Genomic DNA, 10,200 nt, shown 5'->3' with positions numbered 1-10,200 from the left:
ATCCCCAGACTGCACAGTTACAGGTAGTTCGCATTATCAGGATATAAATGGGGGTAGTCACATACTCTTGGCCACCCTGGCTCAGGAAGAGACCCGTGGTTCACTTCAGTCCAGAGTGAGAAGAGGTCTGCCAGGGACTTAAGGAAATGTCCTTAATCTGAAGAGCCAGCCAACAGAAATGGCAGCCTTCTCTCTCTCTCTCTCTCTCTCTCTCTCTCTCTCTCTCTCTCCCCCCTCCTTCTCCCTCACCCTCCCTTCTTCTCCTTCTCTCTCCCTCCTTCCCTCCCTCCCTCTCTCTCTCTCTCCCTCCCTCCCTCTCTTTCTCTCTTTCTCCTTTCTCTCTCTTTCAATGTAGAGGCTGTATATAAAAAGACTAAAAGTGCCATAATTGCTTGGATACCATAAGGGAAGGGACCCGAGGACAAATTCTCTACTGAGGACAAAATTGAGAGTTCAGTGAGGACTGTATTAAACATTAAACCAATTCTGCGTGGTCTTTTCATGTATTTCCATACCAGTCAAGCCAGTTTGAGTTGGTGTCTCTGCCACTTCAGTCCACAGCATCCTGATTGATTCAGTGTCTGTGATACAGATTCCTAATACATCTCCATGCTTCCTCAACTTTTGTGTCTTGCTGGGCATAGTAGTAAAATGGCAGCACTGGTAACAAACTGGCATAACTAGATAGTATTGCTCATATTCAGGGTTATGGGGCTCGAGACTTTGCCAGCATCGGCTCTATAGAGCTGAGGGGTCAGCATCTTGGCAATTTGTAATCCATTTGTGGTAAGAATTTCGAAGGCTCTGTTGCAGATGATCCGTGTCTATGGTTCTGTCAAAACAAAAACAAAGGGGCAAGAGGCGATGTTTATTACCGTGATTGTGGTGACAGTTTCATGAGTAAATTCAAATCTCCAAACTCATCAAATTGTAGACATTAAATAAGTCCAAAGAGTTTTTTGTATAACAATGATACCTCAGTAAAGCTGCTTTTTTTTTTTTTTTAATAACATTTAGAACCCTGTTTACACATTAACATTTTCTGGAATGTGCATGATTGCTTTTTATGAAGTATAGAATTTTTACATTTAGCTTGTTGTCTATGCAGTCAACATGTAGAAAAGTCCGACTAGAACAGGTCATGACTCTTAAGGGAAGTGAGTTTTGGTCATTTGGGAACCCAGGCCCCACTAGAACCCAGGTTCTAGTTCTTTCCCGCCCACCAGCCAATGGAGAAAAAGAGAAAGGAACACATACTGGAAGTATGAGCTGGCCTGAAAGCGACACACATCCCTTCCACTCACTTTCTCCCGGCCGGAACTTAGTCAGAGGACCACAGTAGCTTCCTGCAAAGTGTTTTGCCAGGGAAGTAAAGAGCTCATGGATTTTGGTGAGGACCAGCTTGCTCTATACAGTTCTAACTTTTTAAATTGCATTTCTACAGTTAACCGAAATAGCAAACCTTTCCCTACCCTAGCAAGTCGCTGTGCCTGGGGAGTCAGAGCGCATCGTGTCTCTTCACCGTGAGGACGCTCCAGAGGCCATAGCACCCTGTTGGCAGTTCCTGCCACAAAGTGACAGGAGCCACAGGCAGCTTCCTTGTTGGAAAATCAGGCCTCACATGTCATACATCCCTTGAGTCCTTTGCCCCCCTCTCCCCTGGTCACACTTTTCCATCAATAGGAGTTGTGAGGTATCAGGAACCCAGTTTATTTTAGAGGAGGAAACATTAGGAAAAGGGGTAATGTTGCTGGCATTTTCCTAAGACTTCCCAAGCTAATGGGCTCTGGACGGCCTGCATGTGCCCAGTTTGAAGCCTTCCAGAAGAAACTGTGGTTCTGCTTTTCTTTCAAAGTACTTCTTATCTCAAAGGTGTGTTTCCTTTTGCTGCTTGGAAATGGAAATCTAAACAAGAAATGAGAATGGTTTTGCAAGGAAAGGTCAAGGCAAGCAACACTTGTTGACCTGAGATGGAAGCTGAAATGAAGCTAGAATGCATCTTACCATTCTTTTACTTTGCAGGGTGTAATCAAGGCCGTATATGCTACTCTGTGAAAAAACGGGCGCGATTTTGCCCTGAGGCACACTTCCCATGAGCAGCTATCTGCTCCTGACAGCCACCTTTGGCTCGAGAGCTCCCCAAAGGGTTTGCTGGACTTTTTCCTTTGACTTTGTGGCAGTCTCAGACATTGCTACCCAACTTTCTCTCCTCTCTCTCACCAGGGGTCTGACTTGCATCACAGTCTGATGACTCACCCAGCCTCTGGCTTCTTCCTTATTCCATTTCCCTAAGAAAGTCCCCACACATCCCTAGTGGCATCTTCTTGGAAGGATCAGACTATTGTGAAAGCTCATGGTTAATGTTATTTTGTTGACTATTATTTGCAAAGAAGACACGTACAAAACATGTGTATACCACAAATTTCCACAGAGGTCAGTTCTAGTAAATCTTCCTTTAAAAGTCCTATGAATTAAGAGAAGGAAGTGAATAATCAAGAACTTATGAAAGGGAGTGTGGGACAGATCATGAGGTTTGGGGCACTGTTAAATGGTATTTGGCTAGGAATAGGAGCCTTACATCTCGAGGTCCTTAAAAGCAGACTACATACAGGGGTGCCTAGGTGACTCAGTTTATTAGCGTCCAACTTCAAATAGGGTCATGATCTTGCAGTCTGTGAGTTCAAGCCCCACGTTGGGCTCTGTACTGAGAGCTCCGAGCCTGGAGCCTGCTTTGGATTCTGTGTCTCTCTCTCTCTCTCTGCCCCTCCCCCACTCATACTCTGTTCTGTCTTTCAAAAATAAATAAACATTAAAAAACTTTAAAACAAAGAGCAGACTACATATAGGAGACAAGTAGGTAATAATGTACTACTTTAATATTTATGTTTATTATTGGCTGGTTCAGACTCAATGAAGAGCTATATATAGTGGCTGGCCTGTGCTTGGCTTAAGCATCCAACCTAGCGTAAGGGCCTAGTAGACAGTACAAAATCTTTAGGTCAGCCTAAATTCCTGAATCTGTCCAGTCTCTATCCAGACACATGTGACAGCAGACAAGGAAGCAAGAGTAACCAAGCCCATGTGTTGGAAGAAAAGAGAGAGCAAGATAGCTGAGCCTCCTTCCACATGAGCATGGCCTCTGCCTTCATTCACCACCGTAGCTGAGCCTCCTTCCACATGAGCATGGCCTCTGCCTTCATTCACCACCGGAGCCACAAGGCTTAGGAGGAACAAAAGGGCAGGCTCAGAGTGTTAGAAATCAATCCTATCTGACTACTATTTCCTCTTCTCAGGGAGGGGGAGGAGGAGAATAGGGAGGGACAGATAATACTCTCCCTCTTCAGGGTGTGTACTTAGAGCCTTACTAAAATGTACATCAAACAGCTAAGAGCTGTGTGTATGTGGATGGAATGGATGCATATGTGTATAAGGGGTTTTATGGGAGGCATCCTCTTCCCCTGAGGAGGTGAAATTTGAATTGGGAGGTGAAGCAAATACTTTCAGAGCAATCACATAACAATTCCAGGCTCATCTCTGTAGTGGTTCTGACCAGCAGAATGTGTGGGAATAATGTGGGCTGGGCTCACCAGCTCGAACTTTCAAGAAGAGCCAGGCCTGAGCCAGACCCCAGATGTTACACGAGGGTCAGAGAGATGGGAGGAGAGGGTGGTTAAGGGCTCACATTGTGGCATCACTAGACCTAGTTTCAAATCTAGAGAGGCTGTTGCAAAGTTTAAGTGAGATAAAGCATAGAAAGTGCCCAACCTAAAGGTAGCTGGCCTTTACCATGATAGGTGGAGGGGGGAACCTGTTTCAGCAGAGAGGAGCAGCAGTAGCAGAGGTGTGTGTGTGTGGGGGGGTGAAGGGGTCTGGCAGGAGGAGGCCAACTGGCCAAGGAGAAGAATGCACTTTGCAATGTCATAAGTCAGGCTGGCTGATATGGTGGGCCTAGGAAAAATAGGCACAGAAGACTGGCTGATAGTCCAAGTTCATGCAGAAAGAAATAAGGGGAGAGAAGTTTTCCATTAGTGAGTGGCATTTGGCGAATTGAGTGTTTAAATACTTTAATCTCTGGGAGCAGTGAAAGAGTAAAAGGGCTCCCCTGGTCTGTTTTGTCGGAAATGAGGCTGCATTGTTTCTCCCCTACGGGTTCCCGCACACAGGACCTACAACATGGAGGAGAAGCATGCATTTTCTCATCTCAGACAATCCAGAATGCTATCAGGAAAACTTGCGAGAAAGCTGAGGGGAGAACTTGTCTGTTGGAGTACCAGTTGCTTGCAGAATTGCATTAATATTCCATAGCTATAGCTGCATTTATAAAGAAGATATGTTAAGAAAATTAAATGCACAATGACAGTATGAAGTCTTACTGAAAAAGTTATTTCTCAAAAATATACAATTTACATTTTTTTAATCAGTCACAACAAACCCAGGTAGAAGGCACTTGGCCTCTACTTTGTACTCCACCCTAATTACAAAATGACTAATCTATTTACTGAGCTCTTTAATCTTTCCCGTATTTCCATCTTCTCCCTGTCTGTTGAGTCCAATAGACATCTAAGCCTGTTTGGTTCTTGTACCTACACAAATGTGATTTTCTACGCCATTTTCACATTAAGTTAAATACTCCTTTACAGCATTTTTCCTCCATTCATTTAATCTTGACCTCATCCCAGAGTCAACATGCATGGTTATCTGTTTTTATTAAGATATTTCGTTCTGCCCTGGAAAATGAAAACTGCATATGATGTAGCCTATTGGGATTTTAATCACAGCAAAAATGACAGCAGGATTAAAGACTCACAGCTTGATTTAAACAGCCTTGTGAATACCACTCCCCACCCCCCCCCAGCAGAGGAACACAGGCAGTAAAATTGGCCAGCCCCACATTGTTTCACTAAGCATTAGTTTCCTGTTGCCCTCATTCTGTTCTACTGGAGAGAGTAAGATCTTTAGTCTTATGACTTCTCTGTTTTCCTATATATTCTAGCTTAGTCCAATTGTAAGTCAATTTGAAGACCATTTTTGTGGCTAAACTTGAGAGTCAGCTTTCTTTCCTGCCTCTCCCAGGCTAATGCGCCAACAGGTGCTCCCTGCTTGCAACCAAGGATGCTTCTGAGCCAAGGGAATAAGTAACAGAGGTGGCTCATGGATTTTTGTTCATGGATGCTAATGGATGGCTTAACAGAGACAAGATTGATGCAGAGTATCACGTGAAGAGTGTTGTTAAGATCTGTCCATATGCATCAGAAAGGTTTATTCAGTATTGCTTAGTAACTTGCTTTTCAAGTGAGAAAGGAAGGAGCTGTACATGCTAGAGCTTCATGATTGCTGCAAGGAAAGGAGTGTGGAACTTGATTTGGTTGCTGACTGTGCCCAGGGCTTCTTGTAGCTTCTCTGATCTATGGCACAGGCTTAGGAAGGGCTTTCCACAGCTTCAGAAGCCCTTGGTGGAGAAAATCCATGCCCATGAGCAGCTCTGTGCTAGGAGAGGAAAAGAAATGCAGAGAATACAGAAGGACATCGGACTAAGAATAATAAGAGAGAAAAGGGAGAAAAAGATTCATGTTATAGGACAGGATGAGGAAGGGACAGTCTGTGATGTCCACAGCTGCAGCTCCTAAATTGAATGACCATGAGGACCTCTGCCCTGGATTTTCCAGGAAATTTCTAATTTCAGCTCACTACTCTAATTGTCATAACTGTGGGTCTTAAATTTAGGCTCAGAAAAAAGGCCAGCAGAAGGTAAGTACAGGAAAATAAGCACGTTACATAGATTCTGCAGACATGTGTAATGATCAACTTCTTGTCCTGCTGAGCATGTTGAACCTATTATTGAGAGCAAGTGAGTTATGTATCTTGAATGGACAATATTAGCTCTGGTTATTTCTTCTCTGAATTAATTATAGTGGACAGGGATTTCTTGGAAATAGTGCTGTATTCATACTTTGTTTTTCTTAGGGACTGTGTGTGTGTGCCTCATTTAGTTGGCATTTCTAAAATGCATTTCAAGTTTGAGAAGTCAGACCTCTCTGGAGGAAATGGTAGTTAGCCATTAGCACTTGGGGTTCTCATTTTAATCCAGTGGATGGCATTTAAGGATAACATTGAAAAAAATTACAAAGTGAATAAATGTTCACTGTAGAATATTTTCAACATACAGAAAATCCTAAAGGAGAAAATCAATATTGCCAGTAGTCCACTCAGGAACAATGACTGCTCACATCTTAAACTTTTACTTGTGATCATCTAGCCTTTTCTCCAGATTGTATATGACTGAAGGAATGTGTGTACATGTGTATTTCTGTGTGTCTTTGCATACTCCTTCTAAAGTTTTAAAAGTTAGGCTCACAGCCTATGTACTACTATTTTGTGGGATTTTTTTTCCACTAAGAATTGTCATAATTTTATTTCCATATCATTAACTTGGTTTCTACAGCATATAGTTTTTTAAATATTTACTTATTTTTGAGAAAGAGGCAATGCAAGCAGGGAGAACCCCAAGCAGGATCTGTGCTGTCAGCGCAGAGCCAGATGCAGGGCTTAAACTCACAAAACCATGAAGTCATGACCTAAGCCGAAATCAAGAGTGAATGCTTAACCTACTGAGCCACCCAGGTGCCCCTACAGCATAGTTTTAATAGCTGCATGTTATTTTATCACATGCCTATATTATAAGTGATTGAAACAGTTCTCTGTTATTTGGCATTAGGTAATTCCGATTTTTGTTTTAAAAAAATGCTAATCATTTATGGGGTGCCCAGGTGGCTTAGTCAGTTAAGCATTCAACTTTGGCTCATGTTATGATCTCACAGTTCTTGAGTATAAGCCCCATGTCAGGCTCTGTGGTGACAGCTCAGAGCCTGGAGAGTACTTCAGATTTTGTGTCTCCCTCTCTCTCTGCCCCTTTCCTGCTAGAGTCTGTCCCTCTCTGTCTCCCAAAAATGAATAAACATTAAAAAAATTTTTAGATAAAAAAATAAAAAATACTAATACTTTAAATATCCCAGTTCATCAATGTGAGATCATGACTATAGTGATTTCATTAGATAAAATGCCTCCAGTCGGATACTCTGGGTCCTGAGCATTTTAGGGACTTCTAATATATTATCCATTTACCCTCCAGGAAGAGAGCTCAACTTGAGTTTCAGACTCACAAGCAGTGTGAACAGTTACTGAAACTGGGTATTGACCATTGGTATGTTTTCATGTCTATATTGGAATCATATTCATTTAGCCATACTGCGGGATTATAAAATAATAACAGTCATACACTGGGCCCTTCCTAAGGCCAGATCCTACACCAGACATTTTACACATGAATATCTCCCTTAAAACTCCCTTCCATCTTTGGAGATGGTGTTATCAATATCCCCATCTTTTAAAGATAGGAAGAAGTGTTAAGTAACTTGCCTAAACCCCCACAGCTAGCAAGTGACAAATTTGAAACTGGAATTGTCTGGGGATACATGGGTGGCTCAGTCACTTAAGCATCTGACTCTTGGCTTCAGCTCAGGTCATGACCTCACAGTTTGTGAGTTTGAGTCCTGCATCCTGTTCTGCGCTGACAGCACAGAGTCTGCTTGGAATTCTCTCTCCCCCTCTCTCTGCCCCTCCCCTGCCTATTCTGTCTTTCTCAAAAATAAATAAATAAACATTAAAAAAAAAAAAAGAAACTGAGATTGTCTGATTTTAAAGCTTGAGATTTTGCTGACAAAATTATCTTGCTTCAGTAGTGGATAAATCCCAGGACTTTCAGGTTTTATACATAAATTATCTTAGGCTGGTTTCCCAGAAAGAGACTCTGAGACTTGAGAGATTTGCATGCAGGAGGATTACTGAGGAGAGCTCTTGGGCACAGCCCCTATGGGTGCAGATCAGAGGCAGAGGAGGAAAATGGGAAGAGGAAGAAGTTAAACAGCAAAGCAATGTGACAAAGACCTCAACTGATGCCACAGTGAATTCTGGAGCCAGGGTGCTGGCGGAGGGGGTGCTTCAGAATGTCCTAATTTGGGGTGAGAAGGCCAGAGCTGTGTAATCCTGTCACTCAGTGTGGGCCTGCCCACATAGCGGCTTGGCCTTAGATGAAGTAGCTCCATTTGCACGAAGGTGATTCCCAGGGAAATTCAGCTGTGAGCTGTCAGACAGAGGATATGCCTGAAAACTGGGGGAGTGAGTGGGAGTCTGGGCAGCATACTGCACATCCACTAACTACTCAAAAACAGCTAGCTGTTTGAGGGACTGACCTGATGAATCTAGCATAGGCCCAAATTCTTGCCTTTCTTTAATCCCTTGAGGGAAAAGTATAGCTTTCCAGGAAGTTTTGCCTCTTTTTCTGGGACTAGCCTGGGAAGGTCATTGTCTGAGGTCTGTTCAGCTTCAGAATACCAGAAGTGGTTGGGGAGAGGGACAAAGAACTAAGTCTCTGGCCAAAGGGAGCCCCACAGGTCATTGTGCATTAGCTGGTGATGTCATAAAGGGCTTTGTAGAAGACAGTTTCTGGTGCTCTGTGCCAATACCCCTTTTACTTCAGAAATCACCCCATCCCCATTTTGATTCCATGTGGTTCCATGAGGCTAACCCTCTCCTCCACCCTAGGAATGGGTACAGGACCAAATACTTGCAGCTTAGAGTGATTGGTGAAAGGATAGACAGGTGACTTCTCCAGGCCAGTGAGATTCAGGCATGGGACTTTGGATGGAATTTTGGGGAAAGAAATTCTCTTTCTACCAGAGTTACTCCAGCCTGGTCTTGGCCTCTACTTGGAGAGAACTCACTTGGAGAAAAATAGAGGAAGAAGACATGCAGAGGTAGAGAAAGACAGAAGCAAAGAGACACAGAGATGGAGGGGGACTGATTTTGGTAGCATGGTTTTAGTACTTGAATTCAGACAAGCCTGAGGTTACACCTTCCTTACCACAATTCTTCAGACTCTTCATTTACCTGAGCAAATAATTTCCTTTCTCCCCCTCTTGAGAATATTTTACTTGGGGGTGCCTGGATAACATAGCAGTTAAGTGTCCAACTTAGGCTCAGGTCATGGTCTCATGGTTCATGAGTTTGAGCCCCACGTCAGGCTTGATGTTGACAACTCAGAGCCTGGAGTCTGCACATTCTGTCTCTCTCTCTCTCTACTCCTCTCCCACTTGTGCTCCATTTCTCTCTCTCTCTCCCTCTGTCTCAAAAAATGAATAAATATTTAAAAATTCTTTTTTAATTTTTTAAAATGTTTTTTATTTATTTCTAGGAGAGAGAGAGAGACAGCGTGAGCAGGGGAGGGTCAGAGAGAGAGGGAGTCACAGACTCTGAAACAGGCTCCAGGCTCTGAGCTGGCAGTCAGCACACAGCCCGACGTGGGGCTCAAACCCACGAACCGCGAGATCATGACCTAAGCGAAAGTCGGACGCTTAACCGACTAAGCCACCCAGGCGCCCCTAAAAAAAATTTTTTTTAAGTAGAATGTTTTACTTGGGTTATGGACTTTGCTCTTGACAAAGTTCTGATGACAACAAAGGTAGCTGAAGAGCTTCAAGCATAGGGAACAGGACTTGTTGGCCACCAACAGCAGTTGAGAGGGGTTTAAATATTCCTGACCACCATAGAAGGCCATACTGAGGACCAGAGAGGGAACAGGACTAACCCAGGGTCATACAGATACTGGATAATCCAGACAGAGGACACCCCTTTCCAAATGCAGAGAAAGGGCTAAATGTATACTGACCTTCTCAAAAAACAACAACAACACATATTTATCCAATAAATAACATGGGTATTGATTGCTGGTGAGGTGAGATGGATTCTGTGATGTGCTGTGAAAAATACAAAGTTGAATTAGACATGAGCTCTGTCCTCAGGGGCTGCTGCCATAGTGTTTTCTTCAATTTGATATACTTTAGGTAGAATTGATAAAATTCAAGTGTGATGGAAAAGAAGGGGAGGAAAGGGATGATGGAATTAAGAATGACTTTAGCCCAAATGATTGATCAAGGTAAAGAAAAGAGAACCTGATGAACTAAATTCTACTGAACTGAGGTTGGATCCCTGTGGTAAACCTGTGGAGTATGCAGTTTTCTTTTCCTTCCTCCTTCCCTCTCTTTGCCCCCTTGCCCTCCCTCCTTCCCTTTTCCTTCCCTTCTCCCCTCCCTTCCTTCCTATTTCTTTCTTCTTTACTTCCTTTTTTCCTTCCTCCTTTCCTTG

At 43.3% G+C, this 10,200-nt stretch overlaps 1 long non-coding RNA gene across 1 annotated transcript; it reads right to left on the bottom strand.

Moving 5' to 3' along the window:
- Nucleotides 1-445: 445 nt before the first annotated feature.
- On the bottom strand, nt 446-8,390 carry LOC120238488. The gene is made up of 2 exons (XR_005530236.1): nt 8,250-8,390; nt 446-832 (listed from the first exon to the last, which is right to left on the bottom strand). It is a non-coding gene; the product is annotated as an uncharacterized LOC120238488 (long non-coding RNA).
- Nucleotides 8,391-10,200: the final 1,810 nt, after the last annotated feature.

Source organism: Hyaena hyaena, unplaced genomic scaffold (assembly GCF_003009895.1).
Source record: "Hyaena hyaena isolate Hyena2069 unplaced genomic scaffold, ASM300989v1 scaffold_214, whole genome shotgun sequence".
Taxonomy (NCBI): Eukaryota; Metazoa; Chordata; class Mammalia; order Carnivora; family Hyaenidae; genus Hyaena; species Hyaena hyaena.
This window is presented reverse-complemented; position numbering and strand designations above follow the sequence as displayed.